We start from the raw sequence: 25,116 nt of genomic DNA, 5'->3' as shown, positions 1-25,116 counted from the left end.
AGTTTGAGAGTCTAGAAGAACTTGTGTGCTGTATTAGTAATTTGGCTGATATTTATGAAGCTCAGCTTATGGTGGATACTAAGATACAGGGCTATTAGCACTTTAGAATATAAGAATGGAATTCAAAATGACCTTGGCAAAACTGAGGGTTGTTAATCCTAAATAGGAACACATGTAGGCAGGAAAGACAAATGTACAGTAACTGTAATATGCGACTGTGGCAGAAAGGAATTTAGAGTTCCAAGTTCGGTAATCACAAAGTAATTCCTGTATTGCATTCTTTAGTCTGTTACTAGAATACTCTGGCCAGTTGTGGGTCTACCTGTTTAAGAGATTTGTAACAAATCGTATGAGATTCAGAGGATATAGAAAATAGTTGAAGGTTGGGGATTTGGGAATGGGAAAACATAGAAAATAAGTCGAATTTCAGTCATGTAAGGCCTCAAAAATTTTTACCTCTCATACACCCATGCTCAGAAACTACTTTAGGACGTGCTGCACCAAAATGAGGGAATGAAACAAGACAGAGGAAGGCAATGAAGACAGGATACAGGCCAATGAGGCCCCAGGAGACAGGGAAGCGGAAGCCTGGGTGGCAAGTGTGTCCCTGGTGTCCAGGGCCATCCATCTGGTCAATGCACATTACAAGGCTCAAGGAGAGACTTCTTTAAGAAGATGAAATTAAAAAGAATCTTGATGTGTTTGAACATTTTAAGAAAAAGGTTAAATAATTGTTGGAGAGTTTGGAGTTAGATTAGTGATAATACATAGAATACTTGACCAAACAGAAAGTAACCTCAGGGAGACAAAAGTCTGAGCCAAAAAGAATAGGAGAAATATAGTTTATATGGCAGAGCTTAGCTATAAATAACATTTATATACTTACTATAATATGAACACTAAGTATTAATTGAACCAAAATTGTGATCTAATGATATTGAGCACATGAAGAGGTGAGAAGGGGATCTGGGCCTGATGGGGAGGGAGCAGGAGCCGAAAGGATGCTGTGTCCTTATCGTCCACAGCGAGGAGTCCTGTCAATCCAATTAACAATAAAAACTAATATAGTATACTTAGAATTGTGGGAGTTAGCACCAAAAACATCAATCAACCAATTAATCAAACAAAGCACATAGCTACAAATGTTGGAAATGGTTGCTTTTGGAGTGGGGAGAAAGGTGCTAGGGGAGGTATGAAGGAGTGCTATTTTTCACAATAGACCATTTAATTGCATTCTTTTTTTTTTAAGATTTATTTTATCTATTTGAGAGAGAGAAGGAAAACACGAGCCGGGGAAGGGGCAAAAGGGGGAGGGAGTGGGAGAGAGTCCTCAAGCAGAGTCCCCACTGAGCAAGGAGCCCGAGGTAGAGCTAGATCTCAAGACCCAGGGCCACGAGATCATGACCTGAGCCAAAATCAAAGAGCTGGACGCTCAACTGACTGAGCCACCCAGCCATCCCTAATATGCGTTCTTTAAACTGTGTGCAAATTATTTAACTACCTAAAAATGTATTTAAGAGGTGACCTAAATAATATCCAAACATGGAGAAATTTGTCTTTTCAAGATAACTGCTTGTTGTATTTGTGAAGTCAAGATTTTGCTTAATGCTGTGTTCTGGTAAGGGCTGTTCTATAGGAGTTTCTAAACAGATGAGGCATTTCCTTTCCTGGAGCTGTGTGGCACTAACAGGCCACACTCACCAGCCTGGTATGGCTTGGCTTATATGCAGTCATGGATTAAGGCCCCAGTACATTGCCCTGGCTCATCTCCTGGGTTCTTTATAATTCTGTGGGCCTCTGGCAAAGGTGTGGTGTAAAGGACAGAGCACTGGCTTTGTAGACACACAGACCTGAGGTCAAACTCCAGCTCAATCATATGCTATTCATGTGAGCTCGGAAAAGTTACCTAACCTCTCTGAACCACGATTTCATCATCTGTAAAATGGGGCGGTGCAATACCTACCTCATAGTGGAGCTGAGGATTAAATGCAATTATAAAGCCTTTGGAAGATTCTTGAAAAATACCCATTCCCTCTCTTCTGACATAGTAATCTCACAGGTTCAGAGAAGTAATGATTTGAATCATATCGTGACAGTGTCTGTTTAACTCGAATACAATCAGGTGGAAAATTTAAAGTATGTATTTAAATATATGCTTGTTTTTACCTTTTACATGAGACAAAACAACCGGTTCTTCCATCCCAGATGGATATGTTTTAAAAATAATCGATTTGTTCAAATTAGATAGCTATTTTGATGTCTTGTAGACATAATTTGAGTGTTTATGTGTTACATGTGGTCTAGTAGCATGAAAAGACTCCAGAAATGCTCAAGGCCCGTAGGTGATGGAAGAGTCAAAACATGCCCCATCCAACCAGTCTCCCAAATTGCTACATAACCCCTTGAGACCCTGTGAATCATAGTTTATAAACAACTATTCATGGATCCAGGTATTCCCTCTAGGGTATTATTTATGTGAGACTGCTAAAGAGCAATTTTTTTTTTTTTTGGCCTTGCTAAATATTAACTCTAGTGCCTGGCTCACAAAGACAAAGGGATGTGAGAGTGGAGAAGAATCCACTTAAGAAGAGCTTAAGAGACCCCTAGCAGAGAAAAGATGGCAAAAAAGAAAAAAAGTGTCAGACTTTGAGGAAAACTCTTCCTAAGGAACAAGAACCATGTGGTCCTAGGGTCCTCCATAATTCAGATGCCAAGAATAAATGATTCTGGTTGGTGAAGAGCAACCTGCCCCTCACTCAACTTTGTAATTCTGCCCCAAATGGATTTCCAGATGAAAGATTAAAAAAAAAAACAACTCCCTATGTTGCTGCCTCTCAAATCTGCACAGATATTGACAGTTCAGTGCCTATTTTCCACATCAAATTTCTGTCATTTGATAAAAATATTTTCATCTTATATATATATATTTTTAAATGCAACCAGTAACCATTCTTATTTTTCCAGAATTGGCTCAGGTTAAAATAGATTTCTCCCCTTTGATCTAGGTGAAAGAGCATTGAGTTCCTCCTTTGTGTTATTCCATTTTCTCTACCTCAAACAGGAACAAAAATCCTTTCCATCATTCATCAATTGAATTAGTCAGTTCCTTGAATTGAGCACCTGGTAACTGGCTGGGAGGCACTCATTTTCTATTTAGGGATGATGGTGGAGGGAAAAGAACCTAGATTTGGAAATAGACAGTGATGATAAGATGACAATAACAATATGTACAAAGGTTAAGATAGCATAAAAGCTAGTAAGGCCAACTATGGGGTTTTCCGGAAAGGCTTCCACAGATGAGGTGAAGTTTTGGCTTGGTCTCGAAGGCCTTGTGAGAACTTGCCAGTCAGGCGAAGGGAAATTGAGGACGTTTGTGAAGGATAGCAAAGGAATGGTGAATGGTCAAGGAATAGAGTTTAGAACCAAACTGTATTTTGGGGAATGGCATGAGGCTCCATGTGGCTAGGGTAAATATGGGAACGTGGTAGGAGGTGAGAAACAGGAAGTAGGTAACAAAAGTGACAGGCTCCAAGATGCATTGTCAAGAGAACACTTGGAGAACACAGGGAGGATGGGCTGGAGTAGGCGAAACACTGGTTAGGAGTCATTCTGGTGAGGGATATGGAGGTCCTGAGCTATGGCAATAAGTACATCAAGCAGGAGATAATAAGTCATCAAAAGTCACTGAAAAATGTAAAGTACTATGTAAAATCATAAAAAGATACTAATTCCTGGTATTATTATCTGTCCTAACCTGGAGTGTGTTGTGACAGTCCATCCCCAGTGCAACTATCCCCTGTGGCCAGTCTAATGTACAATGTCATCTATAGTAGGTATGTGCTACCATCACTGTCCCCTCGTGACTTCCCAGAATTCATTATGAAGGCTATTTGTGGAACAAGCTCATTTTAGTCTCTTTAAAACATAAAATAAACGTAGATTGCCCATTTCATTTTCTTACCCTGCAGAAGACAATTAACTTTGCTTCTAGCACAAAAGATAGTGTCAGTATAACTTTTGTGGAATTGGTAGAATAGTGAAATCTAAGGATGTGACCAAGGATGCCTGCGATTTTATAGGCTTTTTCATTCAGATGAATGAACTGATGGCTTTGCCACAGCATTTTTAGCATTCCGGGCTTGTGGTAAAATGGAATCCAGTTCAAGTTTCTTTCAACCTTCATTTTAAGGAGCTGCGTGGCACTTGTGATTAGATATGTAAACATTTGTCAATATACATGTTTGGATTGGACAATGATTTAACATTCTGACCAAATACCTATGCTAAATCCATCAATAAGACAGCTGAGGAAAGAATTTCTGGAAGAATTTTTACTGTTCTTCAGTGTTCCTCAGCCAGGAAGTCACAGGAAATAATGTATTGTGGTGCATATTTCCCTGCAGGATTTGGTGTGTCGTTCATTGTGCAGCATTGTGCTTTCCAGATGCCTGTACTTTTTTTTCACGTTTTTGTACTTGCTTTTCCCTTCAGGATAATCTGATGAAGTCAGTTCCTCAGAGAGAGAAAATGTCTTTTTTATTTTTTTAAGGTCAGGCACTTTCCACTCCCCCCCCCCCACAATTGAGAGATAAACTTGATTAAACAAAAGATTGAAGTAGCCAGAATTAATTATTTTGACATACGAAGTAACCATGATTGCAATATGAAATAGTCATTAGATAATTTGAATAATCTAATCTGATAAGTGTTTCTGATGAAATGAAAATAAGGTCTGTCAAAATTGGAGCAGTTTAAGAGGCAGTAAATTAGAACCTGGAATATGAAAATGAAAACCACCCTCTTCTGAGAGAACCTCACTATTATTTTATTACATATGGTTTTTACTTTCAAGTTTGTGCTTTTCTTCTCACTTCCCTTCGCTCTGTCTTTATTGGAGAGTGAAACATTTTCCCTACTCTTATATGGGAAAGTAGTATAATGCTTTTAAGTCAGAACTGATATTCTCAAATTAAGCAACTGTTTGTTTGTTTGTTTTTTTTAACACCTATACCACTGGTTTTTCAACCCTGTCTGCATATTAGAATCACTTGGGAAATTAAAAAAAAAAAAAAACCAACTCACAGACTCCAACCCCAGAATTACTGATTCAGTTGGTATGGGGTGGGGCCTGGGTGTTCACATTTCTCAAAACCTCCTAGGCTGACTCTAAAGTACAGCAGAGTTGAGACCAATGACCTCCACTGTTCTTTGTCCGAGTGTCCCCAGTCTCATTTTCAACCTGCTAAACTTGACTCCCTATCCCCACTTAAAGACTGCTCTTGGGATAACTGTGGCAATTAAGAGCAGTAGTTTCCAAGGGAGGGGACCACGATGATTTATTAGGGTGCAGGGGAAAAATGACAACTTCTATCTCTATTTTTAAATCTCATCCTCTAATGATAGCTGTTTTTAAAATACTTTATGCTGCATATACTGTATTAGCACAATAGACTTTTTTTTCTTTCAGGTGGGGATGCACTATCAAAAAAGTTCACAACCTTTGAGGTAGGCCGAACAGAAAACGTCCTTTTCCCCATCACTTAGGTCCCATAATTCTTTGCTGTCATCAAGAGTAGCTCAGATGTTTTTGTGGTCAAGTGATTGATGTAATGATTTGTTTGTTTATTTATTTATGATTTTTTTCCAGTAATCTCTATACCCAACATGGGGTTCGAACCCACAACCCCGAGATTAAGAGTTGCGTGCTCCACTGACTGAGCCAGCCAGGCCACCCCCACTGCAATCTTTTAGAGCTGTGTATGGAGTCTGACAAGGTGTTCTCCACTTCACAACTGGCCCCTTCTCTTAGTAAAGTTTTCCCTAGCCCTTAGCTGTTCTAAAATGCACAAGCCCTTTTGGGTACAGCAATAGAAGGCGAGGCTTTAGCATAGAAATGACTCCAAAATAGCCCCTGATATTAAGAAATTGTTTTTAAGGTATAATAATGATATTGTGATTATTTAAAAAGAATAAAAGAAGAGATACATGCTGTATTTATGGATGAAATGAAACAGTATCTGGAATGTGCCTTAAACTAATATGAGAGTATTTTTAACCACAAAAATAAAAAAACAAACTAATATGAGAATGAGGGAAATAGATGGAGTTTGGCACAGTTAGCTGCGACTTGACAATTACTGATTCGACGTAATTGGGTATATGAAGGCCCTTATTATATTCTGCTTACTTTTTTGTATGTTTAACTTTCTGTGATAAAAAGTTTTAAAAACCTGTTTGGATCATTTATGGTTCATTTATTTAAAGAGAAAATCCTCAGCCCAATAATAAGAGCATCCCAAACCACCACTATTGGGCCTGCACAATTTCAGATGGGGGTCTCTCTGATTGGGTTCTACAGTGAATCCCACTCCTTCTGGGCTGTCTTCCTCCTCCCTCTATCCTTACGCTCTTTCCTCCCACCACCCCCAGCCATGCCTCTCTCTCAACCTGCTATCCCTTTCGACAGTGAGTAGCTCCTCTTCTGTCTTTTCTCCTTCATTTGTCTTCATGGTTTTCTATCAAATCATTTTAGTTTCTGCTTCACCCCAAAACCCCCTGAGACATCAAATAGTCAAACCTAGTCGGTGCTCTCGGTCCATTTCAGCTAGTTTTGCCAAGCAGGCTGAGCCAAGCACAATCCTCCTTCGCTATGCTTCTGTTCTTGGGGGACTGGTGTTCCAGCAGGGCGAGAAAAGCAGCTTCCCCTGCTTCTTTGGGGGGCTGATTCTTGATCTCGTAGCTCTGGCCTGGGGTCTTATCCTGTGTGTTCTGCGTCCTTGGGCCTCATATCACAATCCTGCCTGTGGGGATTTCAGATATTTGCTGATTGGGAGGAGGTGACCTTTCTGCTCCCTTCTGCTGGGCCCAGTGGAAACCACCCCCCCTTCCGTGTCCTCATGAAACAGAAAGTCTTGATGCAGGTTTCAGAGTTTCTGTCGGGGGAATTTCTAGGATGCCTATTTATCTTCCTGAGTTTTGGTACTCTTTTTAAATATGAATTGCTCTGAAAGTCCCTAAAGCATTTATCTTCATAATTGTAATTCATCCCTGATATTTGGAGAATTTCAGGGTTTTCAAATAACTTGGATGTATGCAATCTCACTTGAACAATCATTTCTTGTTCTTTTGTAATGCACACAGCACCACCTGCTTTGCACATTCCATGATGATAGGTGAGGAGGACCACTTTCAGCCACTTGGATGCAAGCTCCATTCCCCTTTCCGGATCTTGCTTCCCCGCCCCCCCCCAACTTCCTGGTCCCCCACCCCTCGCCTGGCTATTAGATATTGCGTCACCACCTCCCTTTCCCCTACTGCTCTGTGACCTACCACGTGAAAAGTGGTGCTCAGTGTGAACAAGCTGGCATCACAGTGTTGGCAGCCGCATTCAACTTGACCTATAGCTGGGCCTGTGTTGGGAAACTGAGGGGGAGGGGCGGGAGCCGGGAGAGGGGAGAAGAAACGGAGACTTGTTCACTTTCTCTTCTCTCTCTGCACTTCCAATTTTAGAGTGGGGCCTCCACTTCAGCTTGCAGTTCAAGGACGCTAGGAGAGTTAAGCTTAGGACCTTCCAGCCTCACTTGCAGCCCCAGGACTGAGACCAAATAAGGGAAGGGGGGAGAAAGAGAAGACGACAATGCAAGGCGGTCCTCGCATTGGCGGTCCTCGGGAGAAGCGGGGGAAGGTGGGAGAGAGGTGGGAGAAGACGCGGCCAAGAGGGAGAGGAGGAGAAAATATTTACGGATTCATTTGTTTCTTGTGATAGAAGAAAGCTGGATTATCGTGTGCCCTGTTTAACTAAAATGCATTTCACTGGACTTCTGAAGAAGTATTTAAAATGTCTAAATGGTAGGTGAGTTATTGACATGCTAGGATTTGGGGGGCAAAATGAGGCAATTTTTCAGCTACTTCGTAAAGCAAGAAGTTCAGGACATTGAAGGGACATTCATTTGTTGACGCATTTTCCAAGTTTCCTTCACAGCTCCTCAACAATATTCCATATAATATGTATTTCACACCAGGTTGACGTTTTGACTCAATTTTCCAGGCCATTGGAGGTAATTGCTTAAAACTCTTTCTTTTGCCTCCACAGACAAAGCCTATGTGTTGATAAGATTGGTTTATTCTTTTTGTATAAATCCTGGCAGGAGCATATAGATAACGTTTATCCTTTTTATGTAATTTGGCCACAGAAGGAAATACAGGAAATCCAGAAAAAGTACAAAAAAAAAAAAAAAAAAAGAAAGAAAGAAACATAAAGGGTCGAAAGCTCAGAGAGAATTGTTCTTACTATTTGGTGTGTATCCAGTCAGCCTACTGTACATACATCCATTTCTCTCCCAACAGGGACCATGGTGTTCATTCTAGTCTGCATCCTTCTCTTTATTTCACACTGCACTATGGACATATGCCTATGTATGTGACAGAATTTTTTAAGCATGGATTTGATTGCAGTATAACACAAAATGAAAATACCCAAACTGTGAGTAGCTTGATGAATGTTGACACAGTGAATGCACCCATGTAACCAACACATGAACGCATGTAACTGTTTCTGGGGTGCACAGCAGAACTCACCACCTCCCCAAAAGCCTCCCTCATGCCCCCTTCTAGTCACTGTGCTCCATTTCAGGTGGAGTCATTATCCTGACTTCTGAAGCGTAGAGGCTTCCCCACCCCTGGTTTTGAAGTTTATGTAAATGTTGTATTTATAAAATAGATGGTCTGTTATAAAATATTTATTAAAACGATTGTATGTGTTTTTCATTTTTGTTTTTGTCTAGCTTCTCTCATCCTTATGTGCAGAGCAGCATTATTCATTATACCTCAGGAGGGGCCAACAACACAAATGCCATGCAAAATAGAATGGTTAAATACGTTGTGGTAGAATACTATGCAAAACAATCTTCTGGTGGACATGCACATCCCTTTCTGTCCTAGAAAATGGATTGTTGGGTTGTATGGTAGGCATATGTTTAGCATTACTAGATGATTGCCAAACAGTTCCAAAATGGCAATACCAATTTTAGGCTGTCACCAGTAACGTACGTTTAAGGGTTCCACCTGTTTCTCATTCTTGCCAACGCTTGATATTCTCAGCTTTAAAAGGCCAGGCCATTGAAGGTAATCGGTTGAAGCTCCTCTTTTACCTATATCGATAAGGCCTATATATATGTTTATCCTTTTTGTATAAACCCTACAGAAGCATATAGATAATACTTGTCTTTTTTATTATCCTGATGATACGTTCACTTAAAGAAATCCAGGACAATTTTGGTCATTTGGATGGGTGGGTAGTGGTATCTCATTGTGGTTTTAATTTTCATTTCACTTATTGACCAGTCATTTGGAGACCCTGTCTCGTGAAATGCTTGTTCAGCTCTTCTGCTTATTTTTCTCTTGAGTTGTGTGCTTTTTGTATTGACCTGTAGGAGTTCTTTACATCTTTGAATGAGTCCTTTGTCAGATTTGTAGTACAAATATCTTCTCCCACTCTATGGCTTGCCTCTTAATGTCTTAATGATGACTTTTCATGGGATGGAAGTTCTTAGTTTTAATATAGTCCACCTTATCAATATTTTTTTATGGTTAGTGCTTTCTGTGTCCTGCTTCAGAAATCTTGGCCTATTTTGAGGTCGTGAAGACATTCTCTTATGTTTTTTCTAAAAGTTATATATCTTACCTTCCACATTTAGGTTTATGATATATCTAAAGTTGATTTTTACATAGTTTGTGGCAGATGATCAAGATTTTTTCACATATGTGTCTGATTGACCCGGTATCATTTATTTAAAATACTTCTCCCCACACAACCTGACTTTTACACAAGTCTATGATAGTCCACCATATGGATATAGATGTACCATTTAACTAGTTGAGAAAGCATTTTAATGGAGTATTTTCTTGTATATGTTCTTCCTTAACATTAGGCTCGAGTGACTTCCCAAAAAGGAAAAATTACTGCAATGAGTGCTGAAGCACTTTTTTCTATAAAGAATAAATACTGAGATGCTAAAAACAGCCACATGTATTAAAATATGATAAAAATTCTTAGTTATAATTTTGAATTGACTGTTACAAGACAAACAAAAGGTAGACTTGAAAAAGTGAATTTTGACTGAAGGCTTGTATAAAGTGATAATTCAGAGAGGTTTAGGTTTATTCTAGCTAACAATGATATTGTTCTTATTGTATTAGCTATACATTAATCAGCTGAATAATTAAGCTACTGTTTCATATTTTGACAACCAGTTTGGAAGTGTAACAAATTATTTGTTATTTATCAGGGGAAACTTGGTTTGAGAATACATTATATTATGAACATTTTGGTTATTACACTATTAGCATTCATTTCCTCAGTAACTTCTTTTGAGGTCTCCACTTTATTTGACATGACTCATAACTGTAAAGTTTTTAGAAAAATGGAAACTTGTGAAGAGTTATTTGACAAAGATGGCTATAATTAAAACTTAGGAAGTGGGTTTTATATATGCTGATGATATATATGTGAAATTTATGATTGAAATTTAACATTTCCATATGGTCAGAACAACCATTTTGCATAGTTTATTAGAATAAACTCAATCAGGAAACATAATGCCAATTTTCCAATGGACATTAAATATATTATAATATAAAATGGTATTGGAGGAACTTGTTATTAATCTTACTTTTAGTTACTGAGAGAGTGTCAGTGGTATTAATTAGTCTTTGGCATGGGTTTTTTCCCCCTCTGTTAACTATATTATTAAGTCTTATGTATTTGATTTTTAAAAATTAATCTTAAAGTGTGCTTAATAGTTCAGCCATTTAAAATGGTTGCAGTCAAAATAAGTTTGATTTGTAATAAGTAAACTTAATTTTTTTGCACTAGCTTGAGCAAAAACTATTAATTTTAATTTAGAAAATCCGACTAATCTGCAGTGCATAAAAATGCATTTGAATTGGATTTTAACCTTTAGTAATAGACTTCTTGTTTTTCATAGAACTTACCCTAGTTTATATTCACATATACTTATCATTACATGCATTAACGATTTTTAATTCTGTTGAAATTATTGTTATTATTATTTTTAAAGATTTTATTTATTTATTTGACAGAGAGAGACACAGCAAGAGAGGGAACACAAGCAGGGAGAGTGGGAGAGGGAGAAGCAGGCTCTCCGTTGAGCAGGGAGCCCAATGCGGGGCTCGATTCCAGGACCCTGGGATCATGACCTGAGCCAAAGGCAGATGCTTAATGACTGGGCCACCCAGTTCTGTTGAAATTATTTTAAGGTGAATAAATTGGTGAAATTAGATTTATTGACTCTTGCACTCTTTACTTTTATACCTGCAAACCGAACTATTGTATCTTTTCAAAAATCCCACCTCCATATTTATTAAATGCTTCTACTGAACAAAATGGAATTGGAAGCTAGAAATTACAACAGCAAGGCTTGTGGGTTATGGAGAGTGATATAGACGAGAGCTTCCTGAAGTACTCATTCTCGGGACTTAGGCATTGCTGTGTTCAAACAAAGCAAAACAAAATAAAACACATACAATGGTCAAATTAATTTGGGAAATCAAAATTAACCAGGTTCTCAAAATGCTGAATTATTCAAAGCCTTTAATATGCTACAGTATATTATGAGTGCCCAAGTGGTTGGGGGGTAAGGGATGGGAGAGCAGTGTGAGAGGAGCAGTATTTCCCAGACTTGAGGGTGACTCTGGGGTCTAGGGTGGCATTTCTGGGACATTCTTCAGGAAATGTTGGTTTATAGAAACCTCCTTCACTCACCAGTTCATCCCAGCTCCTGACTGCTCCCTCCGACCCCCAAAGTTCCCAAGTCGAAAGTGGACCTGATTATTTTGGCGCTTTGCTCTGCCTTACATTCCTGAACTGAAAAGTGAGTATGATCCCGGTTCCTATACAGCAGGTGCTTGAATCTCCTTTACAGCCTTGGACTAGATCCCAACCAATCCCTTCCTTCTTTCAAAAGCATTCTGAGCTCTTACTTTTCCCTCAGCCTGGAACAATCTTGCCCTTGATATTCCCGGGCATGACTGGCCTCTCATCAGTTTGTTACTCAAATGCCGTGATTAGGCCACTTTGTTGTCCTTCCCCTCCCTTAGCACTTTTTAGCATATTATGCCATTTTATTATCTTCACAGCTCTTGTCCCTATCTAAAAATATTTATTTTTGCACTTAACTTTGTTAATTGTCTGACTTACCCCCACCAGACCATGAGCTCTGAGACATCAGGGACTTTATCTCTCTTGTTCTTTGTATTCCCAATTCCTACAAGTGTGCCTGACACATAATGGGCCCTTGGAAGGGTCTGGGCTCTGTGATCAAGGAATGCACATTCCTTGTGCGGGAGAGAGATACAAACACAGAATCCCATATGTTACCGGCTGTGCTTGAAGTTTATGTAGGCTGCTATGGGACCTCCAAGGAGGAACGCTGCCCATGGGCAAAGGGTGTCATAGAAGACTCCTCATAGGCAACCTCTGAATTGAATCTTGAAGGCCAAGTAGGACATATAATATTTGTGGCCAAGGATACAGCCCATGCAAACGGCTGAGGGTGAGTTAGATGACTCGGATCTGTACAAGTGGTTCAGGCAGGGTGGTTGGCAGAGCAGTGGACCTGAGGATGGCAAGGCTGGTGGCAAGAGATGGGGACAGGGCCAAAAGGCTGTGCTAAGGAGCTAGGACTTTATTCTGAATCTGATGGGGAGTAGGAAAATTGGAAGGATTATAATCATGTCGAAATTAATATTTCATTTCTGGCAGCTGCAGGGATGATAGATAGGAGAACATGAGACTATAGGTGGGAAAGCCAATTTGAAGCCTTTGAAACAGAATTTATGTTTGAGAGAACTGCGGCATACTTTGCCCTTTCTTTCCTTTGTTCACAGTTGTTGCTTTGGTGGAAAACATTTTTTCTTCCATCTCCACATGCTCTGGTGCTACCTGTTGTTTGAGGCCCAGCTTGAATGAATGAATATGGTTACTGTGGGCCAAAGAGAACCAAATATATAACCCTGGATCTGTTTCTGAGGGTATGTGGCAGAAGATTATCCTGACCATTCATGAATTCATTTCGGGCATTTGGGACTATATTGAACATTTCGATGTCTTGTTGTTTCCTACATGCTAGACACTATGTAGAATGCTATATTTACAAGGATTATCTACTTAATCCTCGCAACCACCTGTACACTGGATATTATGATTAGCTTTACATTATGGATTAATCAACTGAAGCACAGTTTTGTAAAAAAAATTGCTCAAAGTCACACCATAATTAGTAAAGATTAAAGATAGAATCTTGGTGGATTGGCACTAGAACCATAATAACAGCATTATCTTATAAAGAGCATTAGACTAAAAGTTAACAGGGCTGGATTCTAGTTAATAATTAATAATGACCATATATCCAGCTTCATAATCCACTAAGATAGGTGTCATCATCCCCATTTTCATAATAAGAATACCATGGATTAGAGGGTTTTAATTAATTGTACAAGGCCACATAACTTTGGATTTGAATCCACGTATATATGATAACAAAGTTAATGATTTCAATCACTTGGAAATGCTCTTCCTGGTAGCTCTGGTCCTGATTCATTTGAATGGTCTATGACATTAGATTCTGAGCTCCCGGCACTATCATCTGTAAAATGGCAGGATTGGACTCGATGGCATCAAGGATCTTTTGCTCTATGATCTATGATCTAAAAGTATCCCGGAGCCCCCACTGATTTCTTCCCCTATTACTCATCTTCACTGCTTTGGGTTGGATTTACTCTTTTGAACAATGAGAGAAGTATGGAGAAAAGGATGACCTGGATAGGTAGCTTGCAAGGTGAGCATGGGGTCAAGGGCAGAGGGCTGGCTCCCAGCCAACTGGAAATTAAAAAAGGAATTGAGGTGGCAACAAACCCGAAGCCAAGCTCCACACAGCCAAAGTATTGGAGGAGAACACTGGCGAGATGATGAGGGAGTTTCAAGGTCACTCAGAGGCCCTGTGAGAATCCTGAGGGAATAAAGGGTATGCTAGCAATGAGTGCTTGTGGCAGGTGTGGTGTGTGGCTAGGGCTGAGAATGGAATTCAGTGAAGAAAAACCAGGACTTAGCGGATAGTTTGTTGAGACAACATTGTGTTGAGAATAAAGGAAGAGAAAAGCAGGTCAGTTGGGTGACACCTGATCAAGGCAGCTTGTCCAAAACGGAAAGATCACATGCCATCTGGGGACATTTCCTAGGAAATGTGTTCGTAGAAAACCCAAGCTTTAGTAGATAAATCGTTAGGAAAGCTTTCAGGGGAAGAGATGCGGGTCATGTTTACAGGGCTAATTAGCTCATATAGAGTTGGGGCTTTGAGGTACACAACAATTTCCCTTCTTAGAGTTTTTATGTCACAGAAACAAAAGCAAAAGAGGTGAGAAAGGGTGAGGTTATAAGAGAGTGAAGAAAAAAAGGCATAATGGCCACATGATAAAGAAAGTAGGAAAATAGAAACATTTGTTGTGCAATCAGTGTGTAACAACTGCAATAGATCATTAGGAAGGAAGGCCCTGTTCCCAAGTCTCTCAGGCCCCCCTACCATTGCTTAACTCTCTGTGTCTGAAATACGGAGGCAAAGTTATAACGAGAACAAATTGTCAGAGACCCAGAAACATTCTTGTACTGGAATGCTTTTTTGCAATATACATGTGATGAGAGTCAGTTCTTTCTAGAAGGATAAACCTAGTCGCATTTTCCCAACTGGGGCCTGATAATTAGAGATATCCATTTCATTATCCTTCTGTCTCATTTTCTCCATGTCGAATAAGGTTCGTTTAAGTAAAGCGTGATTCACATAGGTTAGAGAGACCGATTGCAAAGCCATTGATGTAAGAAATAAAGATTGGAGATATTGTGACGTGTAGAAGAAGTGATAGAAACATATCATTTTCATTTCTAGGGTCCCAAACGATATGACGTGAAGTTCTGAAAATGTGACCTGTGACAGTGACATAAGCAACTGCCTTGTATGTCACAACCAGGAGGAGTCTGTGACGATGAAGACAGGAAGAAAGAGATTGTGTTAGGGTGAATGATGATATGATGTAAGATAGTTCTCCAGAGGTGAGTGAGTCAGTAAGAAGGTAGAGACTTGAGACTCCACAGGTGTTAAAGTGTTTGGGAAACTATGGAGTCTTCCTTAAGCAAAGTAACACACATAACATGGTGCCTGATACTCAGTAGGTCTTCCTGTTTCTCCCTTTTGCTACTCCTAACTGGTGAACATGGGAAGAGAGAACGTGGGCTTATTTTTCCAACACTTTCACTGGACTAAAACCAGGTTTAGGTGAAGATACTACAGGGAAGTGAACTGGTGTCCATAGAAACAGGACATATCCTTTCAGGAATGGAGCAAGTAAATTAGCATGTACTATTTCTTGAACACCTATTTTGTTCCAGGAGTTTTATTATGCATCGGTGACTTCATTCTATGCTCACGACAATCCAGTCTTGATCTTGAAAATGAGGAACCAGAGAATCAAAAGTGTAAAAATATGCCCAAAGTCACATAGCTGCTAATGAGGCAAAAGTTGAGGATTGTCTCTAACCCCAATTGCATGCTTTCTGAAACTAGCTGACCTTTGCAATCATCATCAAGGTCATTAAAGGGCAACTGGGATACAAGAGGTAGATGGTGCAGGAAGATGACCTGGCTGATGTCCTTTAGGGATGATGTAGAGACAGCTCTTGTTCTCACCCCTACGTGCAGTTAAATAGAACAATAGTAATATTCTCTTTCTTCTTGCAAAGATAATACAAGTTATTCAAACCAATGGACAAGTAAAAGAAGAAAAAAAAGTCACCCAAATTCTGCTACCCAGAGGTAAGCAGGGTTAACATTTTTATTATATCTCTCTAATTTTTTTCTGTGCTTATATATTTAAAAATACTATGTTTATCCAAATACATGTACTAAAAAATGATCAAAATGTACATATTTGATTTACAAACTAATTTTCACTCATTCAAACAGATGGCATGTGAAAGAAGTTTTTCTACCTTAAAATTATTATTATTATTTTTAAAGATTTTATTTATTTATTTGACAGAGAGAGACACAGCGAGAGAGGGAACACAAGCAGGGGGAGTGGGAGAGGGAGAAGCAGGCCTCCCACCGAGCAGGGAGCCCGATGCGGGGCTCGATGCGGGGCTCAATCCCAGGACCCTGGAATCATGACCTGAGCCAAAGGCAGACACTTAACGAGTGAGCCACCCAGGCGGCCCCTACCTTAAAATTATTAAGACTGGGTATTAGAACAACATTTTGACAAACAAATCCATTTGCATTAATGGAAGTGTTACAATATTTATTAAAGTTATTGAGAGTGCCAGAGAAGTAAAACTGAGTGTTAATGCTATTGATGTCTACTAAAATAACATTTATTATGTGATGCATAATAACTTGATCTCGCACAAATTTGATGTCTATTTAATTAATAATTAATTAATATTAATATCAAAGTACTGAAAAGGCTAGGTACAAAGTCTAACTGTATTTCCTTTGAAACCGGAATTTTTATATCCCCCCAGTCAGTAACAAAATCACCAGAGTAACTTCTTTTCTGACATTATGAGACCTCAAATTATGTTATCACATTAGTTTGGCTGAAAGAAAAAATATTTGGAGAACACCAAGTGACTAGTCATCTTCTCCTCTAGGGTATTCTAAGTTCTATCCTTGGATCAAATAAGGTGTTTAGGCTATCACATATTTTTACATCTTGAAACCCTTTACTGACATTAATGAGGATCCCTAGAAGAAACACTTATGTGAAATACGCTCCCACATTTGCTATAGAAATGCTATTGAGGACAGTGTCTATCATACCACTTGATTGCCCCTACTATTAAACTCCTTCAGAGAATTTGTTTTAGATTTCCGTGCCAGGAAATCATGTCTTACTGGTAGTCTGATATATAATTCTTCCTTCATCATAGTAACAGCAATTTGAATAATTGTGACTCCGAAACTTTCCATCACCAACCAGGAAGCTTAGAGCCAAATTTGATGCCAAATCATATAAATTATGTTAACGAGTTACCATGTTGGCATTTTCCTTTTTCATAGTATTGTTTTCTATCTCCGCTTTATTACCCTCATTATTATATTTGTATGTAAATGGCAATTCTTCCTTATTTTCTCTCTTAACTTAGAAAGCTAAAGCAGATATCTTTATGTTAAAGGAATGTAATATTATAAATACTGTGTTTTACCACCTTACCCATTTATTTTGTTCATTTTATTTTGCCATGTGTGTGTAATCTCAGAGGATTTTTCTCTTGATCCTGGGAATTTAGAAAGTTCATCAGGATGTAGCTAGGTGTGACTCTCTTTGCAATAACCCTACCTTGCTATTAGTGAACTCTTGCCCTGAAGACTAAAATCTCTCTTCAGCTTAGAGAAATTTTCCTTTTTTATTTCTTTGATGATTGTTTCCCCTTCATCTGATCTATCCTCTCACGAAGCTAACTTTGTCTTGCAATTAAAACACTTGTAAGATGGCCAACTCATCCTGGTTTGCCTGGGACTTTGCCAGGTTTAGTTCAAACCAGGACGGTCGGTTACCTTACACTTAGCTAAGTTATTGTGTCCCCAAAGATAGTGGTTTTTATAGTGACAGGGGAGCTTTTAATTTTTAAATTTGAATCCACTGTGGACTGATCTTTTGAAAATACTATACAAATAAATACGACAAAAGTGAAATTAAAAAATACAAGTCCAATTAAAAAAGTTATTTTTAGATTCAAAAGACCTACACTCACTCTGTCAAAATATTCCAAAGGTTTTAAATGCTTTCTCTCTGTTTCTGTAGGTAGCTTGTAAGATCTGGTGTCACCTTGTGGACCACACTTTGAGTAGCCCTGCTCTAGGATTTCTCTAATCTGCTCTGATAATCCCTTCCATCTCCTCCACTCCACATTCTGTTCTCTCCAGCCTGTGCTAAATGCCTCTTTTGTGTTAAAATACTCCATTACGGTTAAGCTGTGGGCTTCTTAAGGGAGACAGTTGAAATCCTATTTTTCTATGCCCAGCACCCACCACACTGCCCGACAGGAAGTTTGTTCGGCTGCTGTATTCATTCTTTTTTGAGATTGTAAGAAAGTTACAAAGTTCTAGTTATGATTTTGGGGGGAGGATGAGATTGTGGGGGCTTTCCTTGTACTTTTCAGTATTTCCTAAATTTTCTCTAACACGCATGTATTACTTTTGAAACGGGAAAATTAAAGCATTATTTTAACAACTGATATTATGGAATAAGTGATATCCACCTCATGGTTTGCAGTCAGTAAAAAGTCCCCTTTCATAGTGTAGCTGAACTGTAGGACAGAGGCCAACTTGTGGAAGAAAGAAAAACAATGCTAAATAATCCCTGTCTTCACTGAGAAACAGGATCCTATTCTCATGCTATTTGGATTTGGAGAATCATCAAGAGAATGGAATGACTAATTGGAGGCTACAGTCCAGAAAATATTGTACAAATTTTCCCTTAAAAATAGAAGATAGAAAGTGTTTCCTTTTCACACTGTGTCCCTTTTCAAGTGGCCTGTAATGTTATGAAGTTCAATAACCACTTCATTGGCATGATTCAGACGCTGGAATAACTGGATGTGATCATTTAAACTGTGAGTGATGGGGCCCTGACTTCCCTAAGTAGACAATAGTGCTATTGGAACTGGCAGTTAATCAGTTTAAAAGTGACTTATCGGTAACGTACAATATGACTAATTTAGCAGCTAAGCAGTTTCATTGTGATCTTGGTGTCAGTGGAATTCCTGTCACCTATCCAACAGTTAAGTCATATTGCATAATTGTTGGGTGACATCACTGGGCTGCAAGATTATTGGCTGAAGAAATGAAAAAAAAAAAAAAAGAAAAAAGGTTTCCTGGAGTGTCAGCCTTTCCGGCATCTGAACGGACGACTTGCACTGTGACTGCAGTGCAGCCGGCGAGCGAAGTAAAAATGCGAATTGAAGTGGCTGGCTTTTGGTGTGTCATTGAAAACCCCAGGCTGTAGCACCCGGGAAGATTCTCCAACATGCCTAATTATGAGGTCTCTTCCCTTTATGTGGGACTTCACAGTGCCAGTCATTAAGGTAGGGGGTGAGGGCGCCGAGACAATGGCACTGTCTTGTAATGAGGGCATTTAATTTTTCTGAGAACTTTACAGTCTCCTCTGTGGAGAGAACAGTTTTAAAAATGCAGCTCACCATCTGCTATACACATAGACACTGAAAAGACGGTCAGCTGGGACCCGGTTGAAAACCTTTTATGGTTAAAAGCCTGGTTTATTTCCAAGGGAACTGGTAGTTCAGGTTAATCACCACAGAATACATAAACTTAAAGTTTATTTAATTTTACAAAATATCAAGCTTTAAAATGACCCACAGAAATGCATAAAAACTGGAGCTATGGCTGATGGGAATTTATACCACTAATGGCTAACATTTATTGTTTACCGTGCATCAGCTTTGTGCATACGAATTTATTTCATCTTATGAAGTAGCTGCTATTATTATCCCCAGTTTACAGATGAGGGAATGGAGACCCTGGGATCATACAACTGGTAAAGAGTAGAACAAGGGTCTGAACCAAGGTAGTTCAGCACTAGAACACATAGTCTTTCTTTTTTTTCCTTTCTTTTCTTCCTTACTTCTTTCCTTCCTTCCTTCCTCCCTCCCTCCCTTCCATTCTTTCACAGAGAGAGAGAGAGAAAGAGAACAAGCAGGGGGAGGGGCAGAGGCAGAGGGAGAAGCAGGCTTCCCACTGAGCAGGGAGCCTGATGCGGGACTCGAACCCAAGACTCTGGGATCACGACCTGAGCTGAAGGCAGAAGCTTAACTGACTGAGCCACCCAGGCACCCCTAGAACACACAGTCTTAACCTTTGCCCTCCACTGCATCTTTTTAAATCAAAACAACAACAACTACTATTTCCACCTGCTGAATCCCTTTCATGTGACAGTCACTGTCCTATAACCATCGTATCCTCTCATCAACTCTGTGAGATACAGGCTGCCCTGTTATTACCTGACTGATAGATTAGGAAAGTGAATCACAGAAAATAACTTACACAGACAGTAGGTAATGAAAAAAAGACTCAAACCCAGACAGTCCAGATCCAGACTCCATGCTTTTTAACCACCCTGCAAAGCTGCTTTTCATAGTTACTATTTATTGAGTATCTATTAATGTGTAATCCTTACGACAATCCTGTGATACTTGTGATCTACAATAATACCTGCACTGTAGGAATTATTAACCCCAATTTATAGATGAGAAAACTGAGGCTGTAAACCATTGGGTAACCTGCCAGCTTCTAAGTAGTGAGCAGAGCCAGAATTCTTTCAAGTCCATCAGACTCTGCCATCCCACACCACCATCTGCAATTCTGATGCAGGGAGGTGAACATATGTCAGGTAAAGGGCTGGGATCTCAGGAGTCACTGAGTGTGAGGAGTAATATCTTGGTCTGGGCATCCCCAAAGGATGGGGCCTGCTTAAAGAGATGTCAGAAAGGTCCTGAGAGTCAGCAGTGCTCTGATGAAGAGGCATCCTGCCTTGAAAGCACTCTCTCCACTTGTGAATTCTGGGTGATCTCCTGAATGTGGTCAGCCTCCCCTCTCTCCCTTAAATTCCATTTCTCTTTTCCTTCTCCTCGATATTTCCACAACTGCACTTCCCTGCCCTCCTTTGGTCAGTACAGAACCTCGCACATGCTCAGTTCTCTTGCCTTGTAAGGGTTCCTTCCCCACCCCCAAGCCTCTTTTCCTTTTGTAGCACGTATTCAGTTCTTTGGAATGTGGCCACCCATAAGAATGATACACATTTTCAAAAGGCTTTAGAAATGAATGTGATTAGCGAACTTAATATTGTTAAAGGGGAAATGCATCAACAGGGCACATGTGTAACCTATTACTTTTACGGTATCGGTGTCCTGCCTTCAAGGGTGTAATAATTTAAAAAAGCTGAAATCACAACAAAAAGCAAGCACAAACCAAAAAACAAACAGAAGATTGAAAAATAGCTTGAATATTACAAAAGTATTTACCTTCGAGTTTTCAAGAGTAAAGAGTTATTTTTAAATGTTATTCTAGTAAAGGAAATCAAATGTATCTATTTGTTCATTTAAGAATATTTAGTGTGTAAAAATGAACGAATATTTATTTTGGGGAAGTAGAGATTAAAATATGTATGACACACCCTAATATACCTAAGTCCTTCAAGAACAAACAAATGCTGCAAGAGGGAAAAAAATTGTTAAATAGGGTCGGTCCAATAAGGAAGTGAACTCTCTGGAGGGAATGATCAGGGGAACTTCTTGAAGGAGCAGATACTTGTCTAGAACTAGAAGAACTGGTAGAATTAGGACAGGTTGATCTTAAACATTAAGGAAAGGACGGTCCATCCAGGGGACTAGTGTGAGACAGAAAGACAAGATGAAGGTATAAGGCTGTGAATCCTTCTCAAAAGTACACAGCTATTAAGTAATATGAGAATCTTCAATAAAAATCTGCAGGGATGGCCAGTTATTTGTTCTGCTTTTATACCAAAGATTAATACGTAATGGGAAAGTGTGTCTCATCCCAAAATTAGGAAAGGGAAAATCTTAACATTTTGTTGTGCTATGAGCTGGCCATCCCCTGCACACATGAATCTCCCTTTAGGGAAGATAGTAGAAGACTCAGCATTCTCAACAGCATCCAGCATCCAGCTCATCTAAACCTCTCAGTGGACAGGGAGTCTACTGCTGGGTCATCTGATCTTCTTAGTGACCTCAGGTCATTCACCCTGATCTGAGATCATATTCCTGAAAAACGATAAGGTCCTTCAATTCGGAGAGTGAGTGAATAATGAATGCATTGGGAACCTCTCTCAAGTGATTTTTGTGGTCTTAGTGTCTGGGGTTGACTTTATTATAGCTGAGACTGCCTTAAGGTAAATAAGTTTGTTTTGGTTCTTTAATCACTAAGTGCTTTGGGATATGGTCCAGAGGTGGTTCATTCATTCATTCATTCATTCATCCATCCATTTAGACATTGAATAAGTGCCTACTGTGTTTGTCAGCCTCTGAGATGGCGCCCAGGGATTCCTGCCTCCTGGTATGCATGCTCTATATAGTGCCCTTACACATTTACCAGGGTAACTATGTGTGACCGTCAACAAAAGTGATGGTATGTCACTTCTGAGGTAGATTACTGAAAAAAAAATTGTGACTTCTGCCTGACTTTTTCTCTTGGATCACTTGCTCTGGAGGAAGCCAGCTGCCATGTCATGAGGACAGTTTAGTGACCTATGAAGAGGCCCATGTGGTGAAACTGAGGCCCTCTGCCAATAGCTGGACCAGAACTGAGGCCTTTTGTCAAGAGTTATGTGAGTAAGCCATCCTGGAAGCAGATTCAACAGCTCTCGTCAAGCCTTTGGATGACTGTAGCCCTACCTGACACCTTGATCTAAGCCTTAGGAGACCCTGAGACAGAACCTATTCTTCCAAGCTGCTTCTTGGACTTCTGAGCCTCAGAAATTGTACTAGATGATACATGTTTATTGCTTTAAGTTGCTTTAATTTTAAGTCACTTTGATTTTTTTTTCACATTGCAATAAACAACTAATATATCTACCATTTATTTGTTACTGTGACTGGTGCTGGCAATGAATAGAGCTTGATCCGACCCTCTAGAAGCTAACAGTACCCAGAAAAGCAACAACTGATATATAAGCACCTACATACAACGGAGTACAACAGACACTATAAGGGAGATCCGTTACAAAATGCCATAGGAGGCAGGAGATAACAATTAACTCCATTTGGAGAGAAAAGGGTCCCCAAAAAGACAGAAAAATAGACATTTGGAAATTAATTTCCAAGAAAAATCAGGACTTTTCAAGTGAAGAAGAGGGAATAGCAAATGCAAAGATCCAGAAATGAGAAACCATTGCATGTCTTAGGGAATGTGTTCTATATAGTTACAGCCAAGGATTGACATAAGGATTCCTTGCTAGGGAAGATGGATTTCTTCTAAGATATGAGAAGCCCTTGATTGACAGGGTTTAAGCAGAAGATTGACATGATCAGATATATGTTTTAGACAGACAACTATTGTGAGTTTCACCAGAAAGGCCTAATAGGACTAGAAGCGGGAAGAAATAGAGGTCATATAGAAAACTCTTGCGGTTCTTCTCAGCAGCTACTCCTGTTAGAGACTAGTGAGCTTCTGATGTGACTGTATCACTCATATTTTTTTATTAATCCTTTAATTAAGATATATATTTTTATAAGGGCACCTGGGTGGTTCAGTTGGTTAAGCATCTGCCTTTGGCTCAGGTCATGGTCCCAGAGTCCTGGGATGGAGCCCTACATCGAGCTGTCTGCTCAGCGGGGAGCCTGCTTCTCCCTCTGCCTCTGTCCCTCCCCCTGCTTGTACTCTCTCTCTCTGTGTGTCAAATAAATAAATAAATAAAATCTTTAAAAAAAAGTGTTCCCAATACTCATTTTAAAAAAGATATATATTTTTATAATAATTTTTATTTTTTGTTTACATTTGAAATTTGGATTACCAAAAGTTTACAAAACTAGTACAAGGAATTCCTATATACTGTTCACCCAGCTTCCCCAAATGTTAACATCTTACATAACTACAGTATAATTATTAAAATCAGGACATTAACATAGCACTTTAAACTAGTCTACTAAACTTATTCAAATTTCACCAGTTGTCTGATTAATATGCTTTTTTCTAGTCCAAGATCACATTTTGTTCTTTTTGTCTCCTTAATCTCCTTGAATCTTGAACAATTTCTCAACCCGTCTTTGTCTTTCATGACCTTGATACTACTGAAGAGTACTACCCAGTTATTTTGTAGAATGTTCATCAACTTGGGTTTAGTTTATCTGATATTTCCCCATGATTAAATTTAAGTTATGCATTTTTGGCAAGAATGCTACAGAAATGATCTTATGTGTCCTCAGTGCATCATATTGGAAGTAACATGATATGTCTCATTATTGTGATGTTAATTTTGATAACTTGGTCAAGGTCGTGTTTACTAAGTTATTACGATTCCCTTTGTAATTAGTAAGTATCTTATAAGAAGATACTTTAAGACTATGCACACTTTCTGTTTTTTTTTTTTAATCAAACTTTTGCCCAGGAATTTTAATATCCATTAATGCCTGAAATAATGATTACTTTGGTGCTTGCCAGACGGTGACAGTCAAGAGATTTTGAATGGTGTTGTGTGGTCATTTTAAAGCATGTACACAAGTTCTTTGACACTCCGTTGTTCAAGACAGGAAGCCTAATTCTCCTCTCCTTTATTTTAGGCTACCTTCAGTGCCTCTCTTCTAATGCACAGAATGTCAGAGGTGACTTCAAAGACCAGGTCAGAAAGGGCATTGTGATTTCCTCTCTGCCCCTCTATTAGATCCCTCACTTTGGGAGAAGTCGGCTGCCATGCATGAAGACACTGGAGCAGCCCTATGGAGGCTAGCATTAACTTGCAGGGTGTGAGTGAGCTACCTTAGAAGTGAATCCTCTGGCCCTGGTAAACACCTTGACTGCAACCTTATAAGAACCCCTGAGCCAGAACCACTCAACCAAGGCACTCCTGGATTCCTGACCTACACTAATGAGTGTGAAAGATAATAAATATTAATGGTTTTAAGCCACTAGTTTTTGGTATAATTTGCTCCACAGCAATAGATAATGAATTCATGCTGGTAAGTAGAAACGAAATCATGAGAAAAATGTTAAGGAAGAGCAAATGGTAGGAAAGAAAGTGTACCCAAAAGAGGGGAAGTAGGAATGCATGTTAAAATAATAATGAGATCCTACTTCTCACCCGATAAGCTAAAATTAAGAAGTCTGATAGTACCAGGTATAAAGTATTCTCAGGGGTGCCTGGGTGGCTCAGTTGTTAAGTGTCTGCCTTCGGCTCAGGTCATGATCCCAGGGTCCTGGGATCGAGCCCCGCATCGGGCTCCTTACTCAGCAGGGAGCTTGCTTCTCTTTCTCCCGCTCCCCCTGCTTGTGTTCCTGCTCTTGCTGTCTCTCTCTCTCT

The 25,116-nt window shown here is 39.4% G+C and overlaps 1 long non-coding RNA gene across 1 annotated transcript in view; it reads left to right on the top strand.

The window, feature by feature from the left end:
* Nucleotides 1-24,880, top strand: part of LOC113916989 — a 38,891-nt gene extending 14,011 nt beyond the window's left edge. Inside the window, exons 2-4 of the long non-coding RNA XR_003518084.2 lie at nt 14,958-15,121; nt 15,809-15,881; nt 24,380-24,880. This is a non-coding gene — a long non-coding RNA (uncharacterized LOC113916989). The remainder of the gene's footprint in view (nt 1-14,957; nt 15,122-15,808; nt 15,882-24,379) is intronic.
* Nucleotides 24,881-25,116: the final 236 nt, after the last annotated feature.

Source organism: Zalophus californianus, chromosome 1 (genome assembly GCF_009762305.2).
Source record: "Zalophus californianus isolate mZalCal1 chromosome 1, mZalCal1.pri.v2, whole genome shotgun sequence".
NCBI classification, from domain to species: domain Eukaryota; kingdom Metazoa; phylum Chordata; class Mammalia; order Carnivora; family Otariidae; genus Zalophus; species Zalophus californianus.
Note: the sequence above shows the minus strand (reverse complement) of the source record. Positions and strands in the feature narration are given on the sequence as shown.